The 18,388-nt window shown below is 41.9% G+C and overlaps 1 protein-coding gene across 1 annotated transcript in view; it reads left to right on the top strand.

Moving 5' to 3' along the window:
* The first annotated feature begins 268 nt into the window (after window positions 1-268).
* LOC124613995 overlaps window positions 269-18,388 on the top strand; it is a 140,641-nt gene continuing 122,521 nt past the window's right edge. Inside the window, exon 1 of the mRNA XM_047142796.1 lies at window positions 269-418. The gene's annotated coding sequence lies outside the window, so the exon portion shown is untranslated. The remainder of the gene's footprint in view (window positions 419-18,388) is intronic.

Raw genomic sequence — 18,388 nt, 5'->3', positions numbered from 1 at the left:
ATTTAAAAGATTTCCTTTCTACCTTTGTGGCGCACTAGAATTAGCAGTATCCAAATTTTCCGCGAGCGGTAATCACTTCGGAGCCGTGACGTCATATCGCATTGTTGACCTGACATCAAACCGACTCACGACTCAGTGCGTCAGTCGACCTTGCCCCGAACAGCTGCGATTGGCCGCCGGCGACTTGTGCCCCGCCTACACGTGTGAAGCACGTGCGAGCCACGTTGCCAGGCGCTGACAACACGAGCAACACGGCGAAGCCCTTCGGAGTGAACTCGTGAGTGCGAGCACAGCGTCGGTCGATAACGCGGCAACAGCGCCCGCGAGCACGCCGGCAGAGCGTGTAGTGCTGCAACTGTTTTGACAGTTGAGCGTCTGCTGCCGGCAAGTGAGCCCGCGTTCGGCGTCCTAAGTTAAGGTGAGCAGTGTAGAGTGTAAACTACTGCCTTTGGCGTTAATGCACACGGAACCAACAGCGTTAGGAAAATTAGTGCAGTTGTTTCTTAAGAATCAAAGTAGCGTTGCACACTTACCTTGCTACTAAACATGATTTGCACTACGTTCCCACTGACGTTTTGCTGTAGTTCTCTACAAATCACCGCTTGACAAATACTGTCTGCAACTATAGGGTGTCAGCGATGCGCTTCGATGAGAAGCCGTTAATTACTCAGGTTTTCTATAGTTTCCAGTTCATTACATCACATTCTCGCTTATTTTCATGGTATGAAATCTGACATTTAACAGAATCTACCCACTAAACATACTTTTTCGTGGATTCATACAGACGTCGTTATGTCCGGCATTCATCTGTGTAGGATAACTGTTTCAATCGGCATTTGAGACAACTATTGTTGTTTGTCAGACCCTTCATTTTTGTGAGTGTATTGTCACAGATTCTCATAGCCATGTAATTCGCTGCTTCCGAGTAAGAATTGTATTCACTAGATGTCATTGTTGGTTCATTTTCCTTCTAGTTCTGTATTTGTAGATTTCATTGTTACTCTTTAATCCGAACAGATTGCCGATGACAAATAATTTTAGTGTATGTACAGTGTGATGTGATAATGCATACGTCCGTTTTTACATTTTTCGCGTTTTCAGTGCCGATTGCCTTCGTCATCCTTGTCCAACAGTGCTCTGTCTCTAATGACGTCGCTGTCGACTGGACATTAAACCTTTTTTTCCATTCTTCACAAGTGAAAAATCACTGTGGCGCAGGAGGCTGCAGCTGACATTCTCAACTAGCAAAAATAAATGCCTGACAAACCTAAGAGCAAAATCGCATCGTAATTCTCTTTACTTTACCTTCCCTGTGAATACTCTCACGTAAGTGAGGAACTGCTTAAAAATAATGTCTCGTGGGGCCTCTCTCCGATGTAACAATTAGAAATCTTAATGCGCTGTCGGGAAAATTGCTTGAATCTTTTTCTCTCCCTTACGTTAGAGCTTGATCCTAATGCTCGTGCCGACAACAGAATTTCATCTTGAAATTTCCAAGTATGCGCACGCCACTTGTTAGCACTCATTTCGTGGTTGTTAAAAATATTTGTATCCTCTTGTATGTTAAAGGATCGACTCCAGTCTGTTAAGTGCACCCCGTGATAATTTAATCGTTCGTGACACGAGTGTTCCGATTTTGCCGTGAAAATATTTACTGAGCACTTTCGTCAGCAATGATGGGTTTATTACGAAACAAATATGTAACCGGAATCAGTTACATCAACTATCGATGTAGACTGAAATTGACGTGAAAAAAAAAAGTGATTGCAGAGTTATGTGTAATTTATGCAGTCTACAATGATTTCTTAATTTGTGTTTTACGCTGATTTCGCACGTTATCAGAATGAATCTGAAATTTACATGTGCCTTGGTATTTTTGTGAATGGTTCTTGCGGAAATAGCTTTTGTTTTTATCTAAGATCCCGGCTGTTTTATGCGAAGGATAGGCGCACGAACAATTTTTTTTTTCTTTTATGAACACCAGGAATTGTGCAGATGTTATGATACGATTTCAATGAAAAATTAAGTGGTAAAATACATTTTCGAAAAAAAGCTCTTCGGTTAATTATGGAGGAATAAAAAGTGCACTCCCAAAGGATGACAGCAAGACCTCAACCCATGCTGGAAGAGGATTTTCTGCATTAACCAGATGTCCAGATTAATATTTTTTGTAGTATCTTGTTCCTACCGCAAGAAAGTAGTAAAGATTTTCGACTCCTTTTTCATTGTGCAAATAGAGTTTTACAGTTCCTTCAGTTCTCTACGGAAGAACGAGAGGGAATCTTTGGACTGATTTAACCACATGTTCGTAATGCTGGAATGACACATTATTCCGTTCTATTTGGTTAATTTTGGAGATCATGCAATTTTTGGTTGTAGCCGTCCATAACTCACTCAGTTCATGCTCTTTAATGAATCACTTTACATCCACCGAATATTCATTGCTTTACCATTGAGTGGACTGAGAATTTGGTTATAAGAAAAATCCTGTCATTTAAAATTTCGTCCAAGTTTATTACCCGTTTGGCTAGATGCCACTGGTGTTTTATGAGAAATGACGTTGTGACTCGTAATCTTTTAATTGCACTTTACTCTGTTTTGTACTATTCAGATCTCAGAGAGATGAAACAGTTTAAAGTAGCAGTTAACAGCCACAATGCAAATGTTGCACCATAAAGCAGCAGCCAGCAAATGAATCCAATCCCGTTAAGTTTCCGTCTCTGGGCACAGCGAAATGTGAAAACGTCTACCGCTTGTGATCTTTCCTTTGTGGGGGACCACAGTCATATAGAATTTTTTGGAAGGTGATGAATGTCAGTGATGAATGCAGGTCACAGAAATGTATTAGCTGTTAAATACGCCATGCTGTATGTTAATGGTTTCTCATTGTGTTCAGTGTCAGCCATATGATTTATCTTCGATATGTACTTGTATGCTGTAATACAACAACTGTAATACCAGAAATTTTTTTTGTCGATGATGACAAGTCACAGACCTGTTTAACATTTTAACTTGCACTCGAGAATAGCTACAAAGCCGAGATCATGTTTATGTAAAATAATTGAACAATTAACAGTCAAGTGGCGGAAATTTCTTTAAAAAGAAAGAAATATACCGTTTGTTCACACTCTAGGGAGTAGGGAGTTGTTAAGTCACTGCATCTTCCAGGATCAGTTCTTGCTCCGCGCAGTCTTGTCACGCCGTAATTTTGTAGGGTGACTGTTGAAGCTGACCTGAGCAGTGAATCTGATTGCAGTTATCACGTGGGCACACGACCTCTGTCTAATGCAGGACTACTGCCCAATTTACTTGGATGGAGGTTTTAATGTGTTTCTTAGCGTCTGGCTCATCGTTTTAGTTCCGCGATATACCAGCCTTCTGACTTCCACCGTTTTAGTAATTCTTTTTGAAATATGACAATGCAGTTAAGAGCCGAGGAGCATGAAAGGGAATCAGTGGTTGAGAATAGAGTGAGATGGGGTTGTAGCCTATGCCCAATGTTATTCAATCTGTACACTCAGCAAGCAGTAAAGGAAACCGAACCAAAATTTGTAGTAGGATTTGAAGTCCTGGGAGAAGAAATAAAAACTTAAGGTTTACCGATGATATTGTAATTTAGTCAGAGACAGCAAAGCACTTTTAAGGGCAGTTGTATGGTGTGGACAATGTCTTGAAAGGCGGGTACAAGAAGAACATTAACAGTAAAAAGACAGGGATAATGGAATGTAGTCGAATTAAATCAGATGATGCTGAAGGAACTGTATTAGGAAATGAGACACTTAAAAGTAGTAGATGAGTTTTGCTATTTGGGCAGCAAAATGATATGAGAGCCGAAGTACAGAGAAATATAAAATGTACATTGGCAATTGCAGGAAAAGCGTTTCTGAAGAAGATAAATTTGTTAATATCGAATATAGATTTAAGTGTTATCAAGTCTTTTCTGAAGATATTTGTCTGGAGCGTAGCCATGTATGGAAGAGAAACGTGGACGATAAACAATTTAGACTAGAATAGAATAAGAGATCCGCGCGGGATTAGCCGAGCGGTCGCGGGCGCTGCAGTCATGGACGGTGCGACTGGTCCTGGCAGAGGTTCGAGTCCTCCCTTGGGCATGGGTGTGTGTGTTTGTGCTTAGGATAGTTTAGGTTAAGTAGTGTGTAAGCTTCGGGACTGATGACCTTAGCAGTTAAGTCCCATAAGATTTCACATACATTTGAACATTTTGTGAATAGGAGATGTTGAAATGCGGTGCTACGGGCAAATGCTCAAGATTAGACGGTTAGATAACGTAATTAATGAGGAGATATTTAATAGAATTTGGGAGACAAGAAATCTGTTGCACAACTTCATTAAAAGAAGGGATCGGTTGGTAGGATGCAATCTGAGACATGAAGGGATCACAAATTTAGTATGGGGAGGGGGGGGGGGGTAAAAATCGTAGAGGGAGACCAAGAGATGAATTTAGTAAGCAGATTCATAAGGAATTAGTACTTATTCAGAGATAAAGAGGCTTACACAGGATAGAGTGGCATGGAGAGTGCGCTAAACCAGTCTTCAGATTGAAGACCACAACAATGACATGTCTGGATCTACTGGAAATACCAAATGAGGTGGCGTAGTGGTTAGCACACTGGACTCGCATTGGAGAGGACGACAGTTCAAACCCGTATCCGGCCTTCCTGATTTAGGTTTTCCATGATTTCCCTAAATCACTTCAGGCAAATGTAAGGATGGTTTATTTCAACGGGCATGACTGACTTCCTTCCCCATCCTTCCCTAACCTGATGGGACCGATGACCTCGCTGCTTCCCCCCCCCCCCTCCCCCCCCCTATATCAATCAACCTTCTGGAAATTGTATGTGACATTTTCTCTAGCTGTGGTTATCGTTATGTGGCCTTGGCTTGTGGTTTTAATAAGAGTACTGTTTATTCACCAGTACCACTATTTTCTGAAAGGGTGTCTATGACCTTGCGGTTTTAAATCCATCCATCCACCCAGAATAGCAAACCGTAATCCGGGCCTCTCAAATGTACTTACATGTATGTCTGAGACTATCTGGGACGTTATCTATGACACCAGAAGAGCTATTGTGTGTGGTGTACAACTGGTAGATCTAGCTTTGAAAGTGTGGAGATAAAGCACCCTGACTGAAGAAGAGCAACCCAGACAAACTCTGCAGCATCACCAAGGATAACTAGACCATGGATAAATTACTAGCTCTATCTAAGTAGCTGGCGGGTGGGTAAATGACGAAAAGGCTGTGGGATAGATGAGGGGGAAAGTGATGAGGGCTGAAGAGTGTACTCGTTGTCCCTCAACATCAGGGATCTGTTATAAATTGTCCACGACAAACCTAGTTGGGGCGTTGTACACTTCCTACTGGAAAACCACCTGTATCCACATGCAAGAGTGTATGAATTCTTAGAGGAGTATACCGTTGCGGAGAGGAGAGAACAGGTAGTCCCGAACTTCGATGCATCAGCATGGAGACACGAACGCCAATCAAGTGATCTACCCACAAGGGTACAAATCGATAATGCTGCAAATAGAACCTCCTACAGATTACTTATGGAATACGGAAGACTCACAGAAAATGTGTAATTAATCAGGGTGTCTAAAAGTCACGAAAGTCATGAAAAAGTAATAATAAGGTACAGGTGGTCATGAAAGTAATTAAAAGGTTGTGAAATTTAGTCAGTGTTTATGAATTTTGTTTTGGGTGTCAGTCAGGCGCGATTCTAGAACAGAGTAGCAGGTTAGAGCCACTGCCAATAATGTATCCAGCAGTCCATTTAATAAAAAAATTATGTGTAAAGATTTACCAGAACTCTTAAGTTTTTGTAATGTGTAGGTGACTTAAGTGTCTATCTGTGCAAGCCATGTTATTAAAGCCTCTTCTACTGCCGTTTGCAACCCTGAGGGGCAGGTGCAGATGGTGAAATGAGATGTGTCTTCGTTGAGATGTATGTGGTGTATACACCGAGTAGAAATGGCGTATAAATTGTAGCTCTATCCATGACAGTACTGCCATCTCATGTGTTGCTGAAGGTTTGTCAATTAGAACAACTGTTTCTTTAATTCTGTCCACTCCCACTTCTGTTTAAATCTCTTTAATCCGTGTCTTTTTTTGGAAAGAATTTCTTTAAAGGTTTTAAATAATTGATATAAAGCTTTTGGAATTTTAATCGCCTTTTAAAAGTAAAGTAAGAGTAAAATCGATTTCTCGCTAGCCAATAGGTTTCCCATGCCATTTGAGTACTACTCGTAGGCCATAAGTGGACATCTGTCGATCATTTTGTGCAAATATGAGTTTGACATTAGTGCCAGCACAGTCATAAGTTTCTTCTGAACAAAATTTGAATGACAGTGACGAATTATCATCACTTGCTTCTGTTACAACCTCTATAACTCCAGTTGAGAGATAGTAAAATCTGAAATAATATGGGCTATGAATAAAGTCATCTGTCATTCTTCAGTAAGAAGTTCTAGAAACACAACAGACATATTCAAAATTATGTTTCCTGGCAGTGTGTTTGCCAAAAAGTACTGTCACACAAGGGTAAGTTGTCATATAGAATTACTTATGGACTTCGCCCTGAGTTCCAGAATCTCGTAGCTAAAACAAGTCAGGGAAGTTGGATTCTTTTGTGTGTCATATGATGAGAGTTTAAATAAAATTGTCGAAACGGGACAGATGGATTTGGTAGTTCATTTCCGGGATCAACAAATCTGTCTGTATCTACAAGATATTTAACATCTATGTTTTTGAATTCTGCCACATCTTCTGATTTACAGTCAAGTTTCCTGGAAGATCGGAATGGTTTGAATTCGTCACCTAAGAATATAATTCGAATTTCAATGGATGCGCCAAATGTGAACTTGAAGACGTTGCATAATTTGCAAGCAATTCTAATCAATGAAAAAGACAATCGGCCACAAAGGTTTAATTGTGGCACTTGCTCACTTCATGTAGTGAATGGAGCTTTGCAAACTGCTCATAATAAAAGTGGTTGGAATGTTCATGAATTTCTCAGGGCGACCTGGTAATTTATGAAGGATTTTCCTACAAGGAGGACAACCTTCTCAAATATCACTTGGTTTTGCAAGTTTCCTCTCAAGTTTTATCCTATAAGATGGGTTAGAAGTATTGAAGGCATGTTTTCTGACAGCATGATTGCCAAAAAATACGGTTACAAAAGGGAAAGTTGTTATACAGAGTTACTTATGGGCATCGCCTTCATTTCCAGAATCTCCTAGCTGACATCAATGTGAACAATCCAACCATTTTTATAATGAGTATTTTTCAAAGCTCTATTCACTACATGAAGTGAGCACTTGAACTTATTCCACATTCAAAGAAGTATGTTGCTGAAGTACATTAAAGACCACCTGGGGGTTGAAACCTTGAAAAAATTAAACTTCACTTAGAAGACTAATTCCTGTGTACAAAACCTGAATTTCCTATATCATTATCAATTGGAGTTTTTAACTAAGTATCAGTCAAATTAGTATATTTTCCCCTTTTTGTACAAATATTTGTTCAGTTTAATGTATAGCATTGCTTCGCGGTTCATAAAGAAAACTTATTGAAATGGCGATGAATTCTGGCAAATTACGATTGATGTTACCAAGGCATGTACTCCTGAAACAAGTCATTATGTAGATACTGGATGTGGTGCCACCGCTGGTTGGAAGAACTACATGGACAAGTTTTACCTTATGTTCAGAAATGAGACAGCAGGTATTTTGCAAAGTCTATATGTAAAAATTGCTGAGAGGATTCCTTTGAAATTAAAGTAAGCCAAGGGTGATATATGTTTATCATCTAAAGCTATGCAGAGCTCCATTTGGAAAAACTCTCGACTGACTATTGCAATGGAAGAATTTGTGTCAAAGAATAAATGACACCATCAACAGTTGACAGTGAAAAGAAAAAATATTAAATTCTGTATTTTGTGAAGGACAAACTTGATACATTCTGATGACTTTACTGCAGAGTCGGAACCATGACTTCATCGAGTTCGCGCAGAAGCGGCTATGCATGTTTCATGGAAACACTGCAGGTAAAAGACGCTTTTCTGTTAAGAAAGAAGTTTCAATTGAGAACTTAGAAGAACATACAATTGTTACAGAGAGAAGTGTTTACAATGCAATACAATCGTTAGGCGCTTTACTTAACAGTAAGTGGGAATTACAAAAGTTATACTAGCTGTGAAGAATGCTTTATCAAAAAGAGTAGAATCCTTAAAAAAAAAAAAAAGAAATCTGATGAAAATGAAGTGGCCAGTCTTAAAAAAAAAACAATTTAATAAATAAAAGCGCTCAAAAGGAAGAACAGAATGATTACTGAAAACGCAAAAGAAGCAGCTGAAGTTTTAAATGTTGAAATTTCAAGTTTTAGCTGAATCTTTTGCTGTAAAGTTTAACATTTGACGTAAATTTTGTACTTTCCAGCTTTTTATATTGCCGCAAGGAAAATTGTAAGGCTTCACTACATTGCTATGTTAAGGCAATTTGCATTTTAATTGATGTGGTGATAAAATATCTGAAAATAGACATACCCATCCTACGTGAGAGTTTAATATTGTTATAGCATTTGATGAGTGGTATGCTACAAGTCATGCATAGTTACATTATTCATACAGACATACAGTTTTAAATGATATCAGAGTTATTGCATTCAGGTTTCATTTCAACCAGCTTTCAGGCTCATAAAAAAAGTGTTTTTCTCATTTTCGAGAGATCATGAATATAAATAAAGAGGTAATGAAACAGCCATGAGAAGATCATGAACTTGATCCTATGAAAATCTGTAGACTCCCTGCTAATAGCGAAAGAGAAACAAGCGAAACAAGTGTGCAAAATTGTGATGTAAAACACACAAAAATTCACTAGCATATTACAAATGAAGCAGAGTAATACATAAAAACGGACTAACACAGGTTAAAATTACTTTTTTTATTCAGTGTAATCGACACATGTATATGTTATATTATAAAAAAAGGGTGCATAAAATGTTGTACTAGGGTAGGTACTATTTGTCAACGGATGTGAAAGAATCCTCCTGGCTTTCATGCATTCATTCAGTACTAAACCTGCAATCCCAAACAGGGACTATAAAGTCAAGAAAAATAGCCTGGGACTGGAAATTGTGTATGTATCTTGGAGAAAACACACAACTGACCCACCTTAGCCACAGGACGAAAAAGTGTGTGTGTGGGGGGGGGGGGGGGGGGGGGGAGGCTAAGAGGAGATGGCTTCCTAAAGTGAAATGCAATCAGTGGATAATAGGGTGACTTCGTGGACACCTTCATCTATTGCTGAACCATTTTGTATCCTCCACACTTGCCCATATATTTCGGAACTGGTTTTTGTTACCTTATTGCTGTTGACTAACAGAAGCTAATCGATAAGGAATCGTCAGATCATGTACCAGAGACTCAGAGAAATAATCAGTGAGTTGGTCTTTTCTTTTTTTAATTCCCTGGTAGTTTCTGCGATTAATATTATGATGACACGTCAAGTGATCAAATATTTCTGATGGATTGCAGGCATGTAATATACCTACATGTTACTCTTAGGTTCATTCGGGAGAACATAAAGCTCCCTTCCATGTGCAGCGTCTGGCCATACAGAGACATTGTATCCCACTGTACCATGGTGCAATGCTGCTGCATTTATGCCTGTTATTACGCCAAAATTTTTCGAGTAGAAATTTACATGAAGTTTATGGTCTTCAACTAGAGTAGTACAGAAATTCTGTGAATTCCACCCTGGCTGAATTAACCTAAGATTCTTTTTAGTTGTGTATACCAAGCTTATTTAAAGTATGTGAATAGTGCAGTAATTCCTGAGATATTTAAGTGGTAAGATACTACACTACATGACAAAAAAGTGAAGCACCCGGTAGGGGATGAGCAAAAGAAATCAAACTACGCGGACTGAGAGGATATGTCATGTCATTTCAGTGAGTATAAGCTAGCGTCAAATTTGCGAAGTACTTATCAGTATAATGTTCCATCCCCTCAGGTTTTGAGGCACGCACTTATTCGGTTGTGAAGGGTGTCTTAAAACAGTTGTATTCTCTTCTGAGGCAAGCAGTCCCACAACTACTGTAACTGATCCTTGGGACCCTGGATACAGACACTAAAGAGGGAGTTGACATCTGAGCCGGTCCCACACATGCTCTATCGGGAACAGATCTGTGAGTCTTGCTGGCCACTGGAGCACCTGAACATCATGCAAACAGTTCCTAGAAGCAAGTGCCTTGTGTGGACGAACATTGTCCTGTTAAAAAATGGAGCCACGACACTGACTCGTGTCATTTACGAGTTCCTAACCAGGGTCGAATTTTATTGTATCATCTGTGTGCTTTAATAGTTTAGTTTCTTAAGTTTCTGCGTGTAAATTTAACATCTAATAGCCACAGTTCTTGCGTTTTCGTTTGCGTTGGAAAGTAAACCGATTTTGTGAAATATTAAAAGTTCCTAATCAGGGGCAAATTATGTAGTTCCATTTGAGTGATTCGGTAGTTAGGTTTTTGAATATCTGCGTATTACTAGACACAGTTCGTGCGTTTACGTCAGGGTCTACAGTAGAGTTGCGCAGCACATGGCGATAGTCCGTTTATCTGAATAGTTTAGTTTTCCACGGTCTTTAGTATGGACAGGGACTGCGATTGTTGTGTGTGGATGCGAGCCGAGTTGGTGACGCTTTGCTCTCAGCTTCAGGCTGTGATGGCTTCGGATACACAGCTTGAGGCTGCAGTGGATGGGCGCCACTGTTGGGGGCCGACCGTGGGGATCCAATGGACGTCCGGCACGTCCGAGTCCTCTGATCGGTCCTCACCGGTGGCAAACCCAGTTACTGCTCGCACTGTGACGCTGACCCCTCACCTGTGGTCGAGTGGGAGGTCGCCCAGGGGCGAAGCAGGCGGCGAAAGACTTCCCAGGCGGTCGCACGTAAGGCCTCCCCAGTTTGTCTGACAAACAGGTTCTAGGTGCTGCCTGTGGCTGACACTGTCGCTGAGCCAGATGCTGTCGCCTGTCCTGTTTCAGAGGAAACCACTCAGCCTGCAAGATCCGAGCAATCGCAGAGGGTGGGATTATTGGCAGTTGGGAGCTCCAACGTTAGGCGCGTTATGGGGCCCCTTAGGGACTTGGCTGACAAGGAGGGTAAGAAAACCTATGTGCACTCCATGTACATACCTGTTGGAGTCATTCCAGATGTGGAAAGGGTCCTCCCGGATGCCATGAAGAGCACATGGTGCAGCCAACTGCAGGTGGTTGCTCACGTCGCTACCAATGATGTGTCTCACTTTGGATCAGAAGAGAGTCTCTCTGGTTTCGAGCGGCAACAGAAGTGGTAAAAGCTGCCAGTCTTGCTTGCAAGATGAAAGCAGAGCTGACCATTTGCAGCATAGTCGACAGGACCGATTGCGGACCTCTGGTACAGAGTCGAGTGGAGGGTCTGAATCAGGGGCTCAGACGGTTTTGCAACCGTTTAGGCTGCAGATTCCTCGACTTGCGCTAAAGGGTGGTTGGGTTTCGGGTCCCGCTGAATAGATCAGGTGTCCACCATACGCAGGAGGCCGCTACACGGGTAGCAGGGGCTATGTGGCGTGGACTCGGCGGTTTTTTAGGTTAGAGGGTCTCGGGAAACACAAGAAGGGCTTCAGTCACAAAGGGTGCAGGCTGAACACAGGAAGAACGTAGATACAGGAACCATTGGAATAACAGTTGTAAATTGTCGTAGCTGTGTTGGGAAAGTACCAGAGCTCCAAGCACTAATAGAAAACACTGATCCTCAAATCGTTATAGACACTGAAATCTGGCTAAAGCCGGATATAAGCTCAAGCGAAATTTTTGCGAAGAACCTAACGGTGTTCCGAAAGCATAGGCCAAACACGGTTGGCCGCGGTGTGTTTGTTGCTGTCAGAAGTAATTTAACTTGTCAAAAATTGAAGTGGATACTTCCTGTGAGTTAGTATGGGCAGATGTCATTGTTGGCAACCGGAATAAAATAATGATTGGATCCTTTTACGGACCTCCCAGTTCAGTTGATACAGTTGCTAAAAGGTTCAAAGAAAACTTGAGTTTGATTTCCAACACGTACCCGACTCATACGATAATAGTTGGTGGTGACTTCAATTTACCCTCGATATGTTGGCGAAAATACATGTTTAATTCCGGAGGTACGCATAAAATATCATCCGAAATTATGCTAAGCGCATTCTCTGAAAATTATTTCGAGCAGTTAGTTCATGAGCCCACGCGAATAGTAAACGGTTGTGAAAACACGCTTAACCTCTTAGCAACAAATAATCCGGAGTTAATAACGAGCATCAAAACCGATTCAGAGATTTTTGAACACATGGTTGTCATAGCGAGATTGAATATTGTAATCCCCAAATCCTCGAAAAATAGCGAAAAATATACCTATTCAAAAAAGCAGATAAAAATTCACTTGACGCCTTCCCGAGAGACAATATCCACTCCTTCCAAATTAATAATATAAGTGTAGACCAGATATGGCTTAAATTCAAAGAAATAGTATCGGCAACGATTGAGAGATTTATACCAAATAAACTAACAAACGACGGAGCTGATCCTCCTTGGTACACAAAACGGGTTAGAACACTGTTGCAGAAACAACGAAACAAACATGCCAAATTTAAACAACTGCAAAATCCCCAAGATTGGCGATCCTTTACAGAAGCTCGAAATTTAGCGCAGAGTTCAATGCGAGACGCCTATAACAGTTTCCACAACGTAACTTTGTCTCAAAACCTGGCAGAAAATCCAAAGGGATTCTGGTCGTATGTGAAGTATGTTAGTGGCAAGAAACAATAAATGCTTTCTCTGTGCGATAACGATGGAGATACTATCGAAGACAGTGCTGTCAAAGCAGAGTTACTAAACACAGCCTTTAGAAATGCCTTCACAAAAGACGAAGTAAATATTCCAGAATTCGAATCGGGAACAGCTTCCAACACGGGTAACGTAGAAGTAAATATCCTGGGAGTAGTGAAGCAACTCAAATCACTTAATAAAAGCAAGTCTTCTGGTCCAGACTGTGTACCAATTAGCTTCCTTTCCGAGTATGCTGATGCATTAGCTCCATACTTATCACATACAACCGTTCGCTCGAGGAAACATCCGTAGCCAAAGACTGGAAAGCTGCACAGGTCACACCAGTATTCAAGAAAGGTAGTAGGAGTAATCCACTAAATTACAGGCCCATATCCTTAACGTAGATATGTAGCAGGATTTTAGAACATATATTGTGTTCGAACATTATGAATTACCTCGAAGGAAATGGTCTATTGACACACAGTCAACATGGGTTTAGAAAACATCATTCCTGTGAAACACAAATAGCTCTTTATTCGCATGAAGTGTTGAGTAATATTGACAAGGATTTCCGGAAGGCTTTTGGCACTGTACCACACAAGCAGCTCGTAGTGAAATTGCGTGCTTATGGAATATCGTATCAGTTATGTGACTTGATTTGCGATTTCCTGTCAGAGGTCACAGTTCGTAGTAATTGACGGAAAGTCATTGAGTAAAACAGAAGTGATTTCAGGCTTTCCCCAAGGTATTGTTATAGGCCCTTTGCTGTTCCTTATCTATGTAAACGATTTGGGAGACAATTTGAGCAGCCGTCTTCGGTTTTTTGCAGATGACGCTGTCGTTTATCGACTAATAAAGTCGTCAGAAGATGGAAATAAACTGCAAAACGATTTAGAAAAAATATCTGAATGGTGCGAAAAGGGGCAGTTGACCATAAGTAACGAAAAGTGTGAGGTCATCCGCATGAGGGCTAAAAGGAACTCGTTACACTTCGGTTACACGATAAATCAGTCTAATCTAAAAGCCGTAAATTGAACTAAATACCTAGGTGTTAGAATTACGAACAACATAAATTGGAAAGAACACATAGAAAATGTTGTGTGGAAGGCTAACTAAAGGCTGCGTTTTATTGACAGGACGCTTAGAAAATGTAACAGACCTACTAAGGATACTGCCTACACTACGCTTGTCCGTCCTCTTTTAGAATACTGCTGCGCGGTGTGGGATCTTTCCCAAATAGGACTGACGGAGTACATCGAAAAAGTTCAAAGAAAGGCAGCACGTTTTGTATTATCGCGAAATATGGGAGAGAGTGTCACAGAAATGATACAAGATTTGGGCTGGAAATCATTAAAAGAAAGGCGTTTTTCGTTGCGACGGAATCTTCTCACGAAATTCCAATCACCAACTTTCTCCTTCGAATGCGAAAATATTTTGTTGACACCGACCTACATAAGGATAAAATAAGGGAAATTTGAGATCGTACGGTAAGACATAGGTGTTCATTCTTTCCGGGCGCTATACGAGATTGGAATAAAGAGAATTGTGAAGGTGGTTGGATGAACCCTCTACCAGACACTTAAATGTGATTTGCAGAGTATCCATGTGGCTGTAGATGTAGATGTCACATGAGAAATAGCGTATGAGAATGTGGGATGTTCGTGGCATACCGTTGTGCTGTCAGTCACTACCAGCCGTGAGTTGAAGTATTATCTGATGGCTGCCCACACCGTGACTCCAGGAGTAACACTGCTGTGCCTCTCCAAAACTTGGAAGAATTCCACCTCTCCTCGGGTCGCCGCCTTCTTCGTCGACGATAGTCGTCTGAGGTAGTGCGGAATTTGCTATTTACTGCTGAACATAATGCGATGCCGTTCTTCAGCAGTCCATGCTTCCCGTTCATGGCACCACTCGAAACGCTGTCAATAGTGTTACGGCGTTAACGACAACCTACGTATGGAACAAGATTTTGTGAATCTGGGTGCTGCTAGCCTCCAATCAGTAGTGCAGAATGACACAGAATGTTGCAGGTAATCTGTTACTTGTTCTTGTATGGTAGTTGTAGATGGGAAGGTTTTACGGTGTGCTTGGTGCACAACACGGCGATCCTCCCGTGTGATAGCCAGATGTGGTCGACTCAGACCTTCACGAGTATGTCCGCCCTCAAGTTCCTACGCAGTCCGGCGTCGGACCACTGCCATGTCCGAATGTCCCACAAATCTGGATGTTCCATGATTCGACCAGCTGGCCAAATGGAGGCCCACAGTGAGCGTTTCAGATTCTGTCAGAAGTGATTACGCGCCTTCACTAGAGTACTTTGCATGCCCCCAGTGATCGCTCAGCACCGTTCACGCCCCTTATACGTATACCCTGTTATGCCAAGTAACAATCCTAAACACGAAAACACCATTGCATTCTGGTGGGCGCTCTACCTGTCACAGAGAAATGCAATTTCACGTGCCCGCTAATAGAGTGCGTATGTGTATGAAGTTAGACTGGCATCTGATCATGTTTCCTGGATGCATCACTTTTCTTGTCAGGCAATATAGAGTGTTATCAGGGAGGACGGCGTTATTTCCCTAAATCGCTTAAGGCAAATGCCGGAATGGTTTCTTTGAAGGAGAATGGTTGATTTCCGTACCCGTCCTTTCCCCCTTCAAGCTTACGCTCTGTCCACCATGACCTCTTCGTCGATAAGATGTTTTTACTTCAGATAAACGTATTATTTCATTTGCTTTTAGCAAACGTCGCCCTCTTGGTCATTATCAGACGATATCACAGAATTATGTTGTCTGTTTCCAGCATGTCATCATGCAGTGTGGAAAGAACAGCGTGTTATGAGTCTGTAATAAGAAACAGAGCACAGTTCACAAATGTGACGTTCTACATATAAAACTAAAAAATTTCAGCCCGTATGAGTGTTTTGCGCCACAAGAAATTAAAGCAGGTGAGCATATCTCTTGAAGAAAAACACAAACTACGTGATCTTCACTTTAAAATTTTTAAAAAGTCTTTTATTTTTCGTAAAGTTTTGGTTTTAAGCTGTCGGCCTCGCCACCTGTGTATTCTTGGTATACTGACCTGTTTTATCGTTCTTTATAAAAATATCTTTTAAATTTGTTGTTCTAAAAGAGACGTTGACCACATCATGTGTCATTTTATGCAAGTTATGTTCTGGTTCATTTCAGTGTGTAGTATATACAGACACAGTAACAAAACCCATGTATGGGATCAGTTTATTTTGTTGTACACTAACGGCAATTGAAACTGCAACACCAATGAATTGGTATACAACTAACGTCTAATTGTCATGAAGTGCACAAACCACAGTGAATACGATAGTGAAAAATGCACCACGTTGTAGAGCATCTCATAGAATTTATATTCCCGCGTCAGAAGTGCCAAGTATCGTCGCCAGAGTGCAGCATGGTCGCATGAAGTGAAAATGGCGATTCCACAGCAGCGCATGCAAGCGATAGTGTGGTTTGCAGAAACAAAATCGTCGATTACTGTGCAAAGAAATTATCGTCGTGTGTATGAATGTGATCCACCTGATGTGAAAACAATTAAGGAATGTGAGATGCCCTGTTAATCCAGCAGGACAAGACAGATAGAATAAATTGTAGAAAGGGACCAAAATAAGGGGCTGTCAGTTACACTCGAACATACAACTTTATTGTTTCATCAAACATTACAAGATCCCAAAAAAACTTTGTTTAAAAACACACAGCTTTATTCCTTGAGACTTAATAACACTTAAAAATCCGTAACATTAATTTTTTTAATTACCAAAGGCCTTACGTGAAACAGTGCTTTAATTTAGGCTGAAGGCCTTAAGAGCAAAAGAACTCCAATTCTTAAAAAAATCGGCCAGAAGCCATACAAGTACAAACAAGAACAAATTTTAAAAAATACGGCATTACACCCAAGGGCGCTGAGATGCCCGAGGGTCGGCCTGGAATTCAAACACTAACGCTCGCTTAGGTGAGACAGGCAGTCGGCCCAAGCATTTTCAATCCACTGGGAACCCAACCGACAGACAGCCAAAAGACCAGTGATCGAGATCAGTTCCGCTCCATACTTGCACCCAAACGATGCTAACAGCGGAGACTGGAACAACCAGAATGGATCACAGACAACCCATAAGCGGTGGAAGACCCAAATACACGTCATCTAATTAGACGACCGACCAAACGGCCAAGCAAGGTCGTTGCCACTCAAATGTGTGTGTCGGCAATCTTCGGGCGAGTCATGGCTATCCTGCCCTTCCTCGCTACTCCACGCCAACCGACCAATTCAGAGCCAGTACCCCGATAACCTTCAAATAACTTGTCAAACAACATAAACTACGCATAGTTTCACGAACACTTGCACCAAGAACTAGGCAATGCTAACGGCAGTGACGGAGCAAAACAAGGACGAATCACGAGTTGCCACAGACAGCCAACCCATAAGCGATCGCTGATCAAATATACGTCGTCCGACAAGACGACCCATCGACGATCAACCAAGTCGTCCCCACTCAAGTCATGTGTGTCGGCAGTCATCGGTGAGTGATGGCTATCCGCGCCTCACTGGCGCTGCATGCCCCAATGGTGTTACAACGCGACTGCGCCAACCGACCAACTGCAAGACATGAGCACGGAGATAGCACTAAAATAACTGGGCAGTAAACATCACAGGCTACACACAATTTCACAAACACTTGGACGAAGAACGCGACCAATGCTAAAAGCAGTGACTGTGCAATCACGAGAACGAACCACAAGTTGAGACACACACCGCCAACCCATAAGCGATCGGCGAGCAAATACGTCGTCCGGTGAGACGACCAACCGACGTTGAACCAAGACCGTCCCCAGCCATGTGTGCCGGCAACGGTCGGGCGAGTCATGGCTATCCGAACCTCACTGCCGCTCCAACCGAACCGAGCTTCTTCCGCGACCCAACCGTCCCACTGCCAGGTCCGAACTGCACTGCTGGCGCGTTCCAACTGACTTCATTACCCGGCCCGAACTGCCCTGATGGCGCGTTCCAACCCCCTTCACGACACAAGACGACCGGGAAGTCATAGCAGTGCCGCAAAGATAATACAGCAGTGCTTATATCGATAAGCGCTGCTGCTGCCGCTCACGGGCAGGCAAAGCAGCAACTCAGTGACACAAGTAATGAAACTAACGTAATGAGGTGGCAGTACATGGGCCAGGATGTTAAATAAGAGATGGCACAAACATGAGCCACGCACGGCTCAGAATAGTATAGGAAGTTTCTGGCAACAGGAAGTGTTCTGAAACATTCTGGCGGTGCACGTTACGCAGTTTCAGAAGAGATAGTTGAGGACATCAGACAAACGTTTCTCAGAAGCCCACGTAAGTTAATTCTTCAAGCGTCTAGGCAACTTGATGTACCTCGATCAACATTGCATCGTGTAGTTCACCAGCGTCTTCGTATGTGTGCTTACAAAGTGCAAATTGTGCAACATCTGGCGCCGAGCGACAAACCACGCCGATAACAATTTGATGCAGTGTATTGATAT

The sequence above is a fragment of the Schistocerca americana genome, chromosome 1 (assembly GCF_021461395.2).
Source record: "Schistocerca americana isolate TAMUIC-IGC-003095 chromosome 1, iqSchAmer2.1, whole genome shotgun sequence".
NCBI classification, from domain to species: domain Eukaryota; kingdom Metazoa; phylum Arthropoda; class Insecta; order Orthoptera; family Acrididae; genus Schistocerca; species Schistocerca americana.
This window is presented reverse-complemented; position numbering and strand designations above follow the sequence as displayed.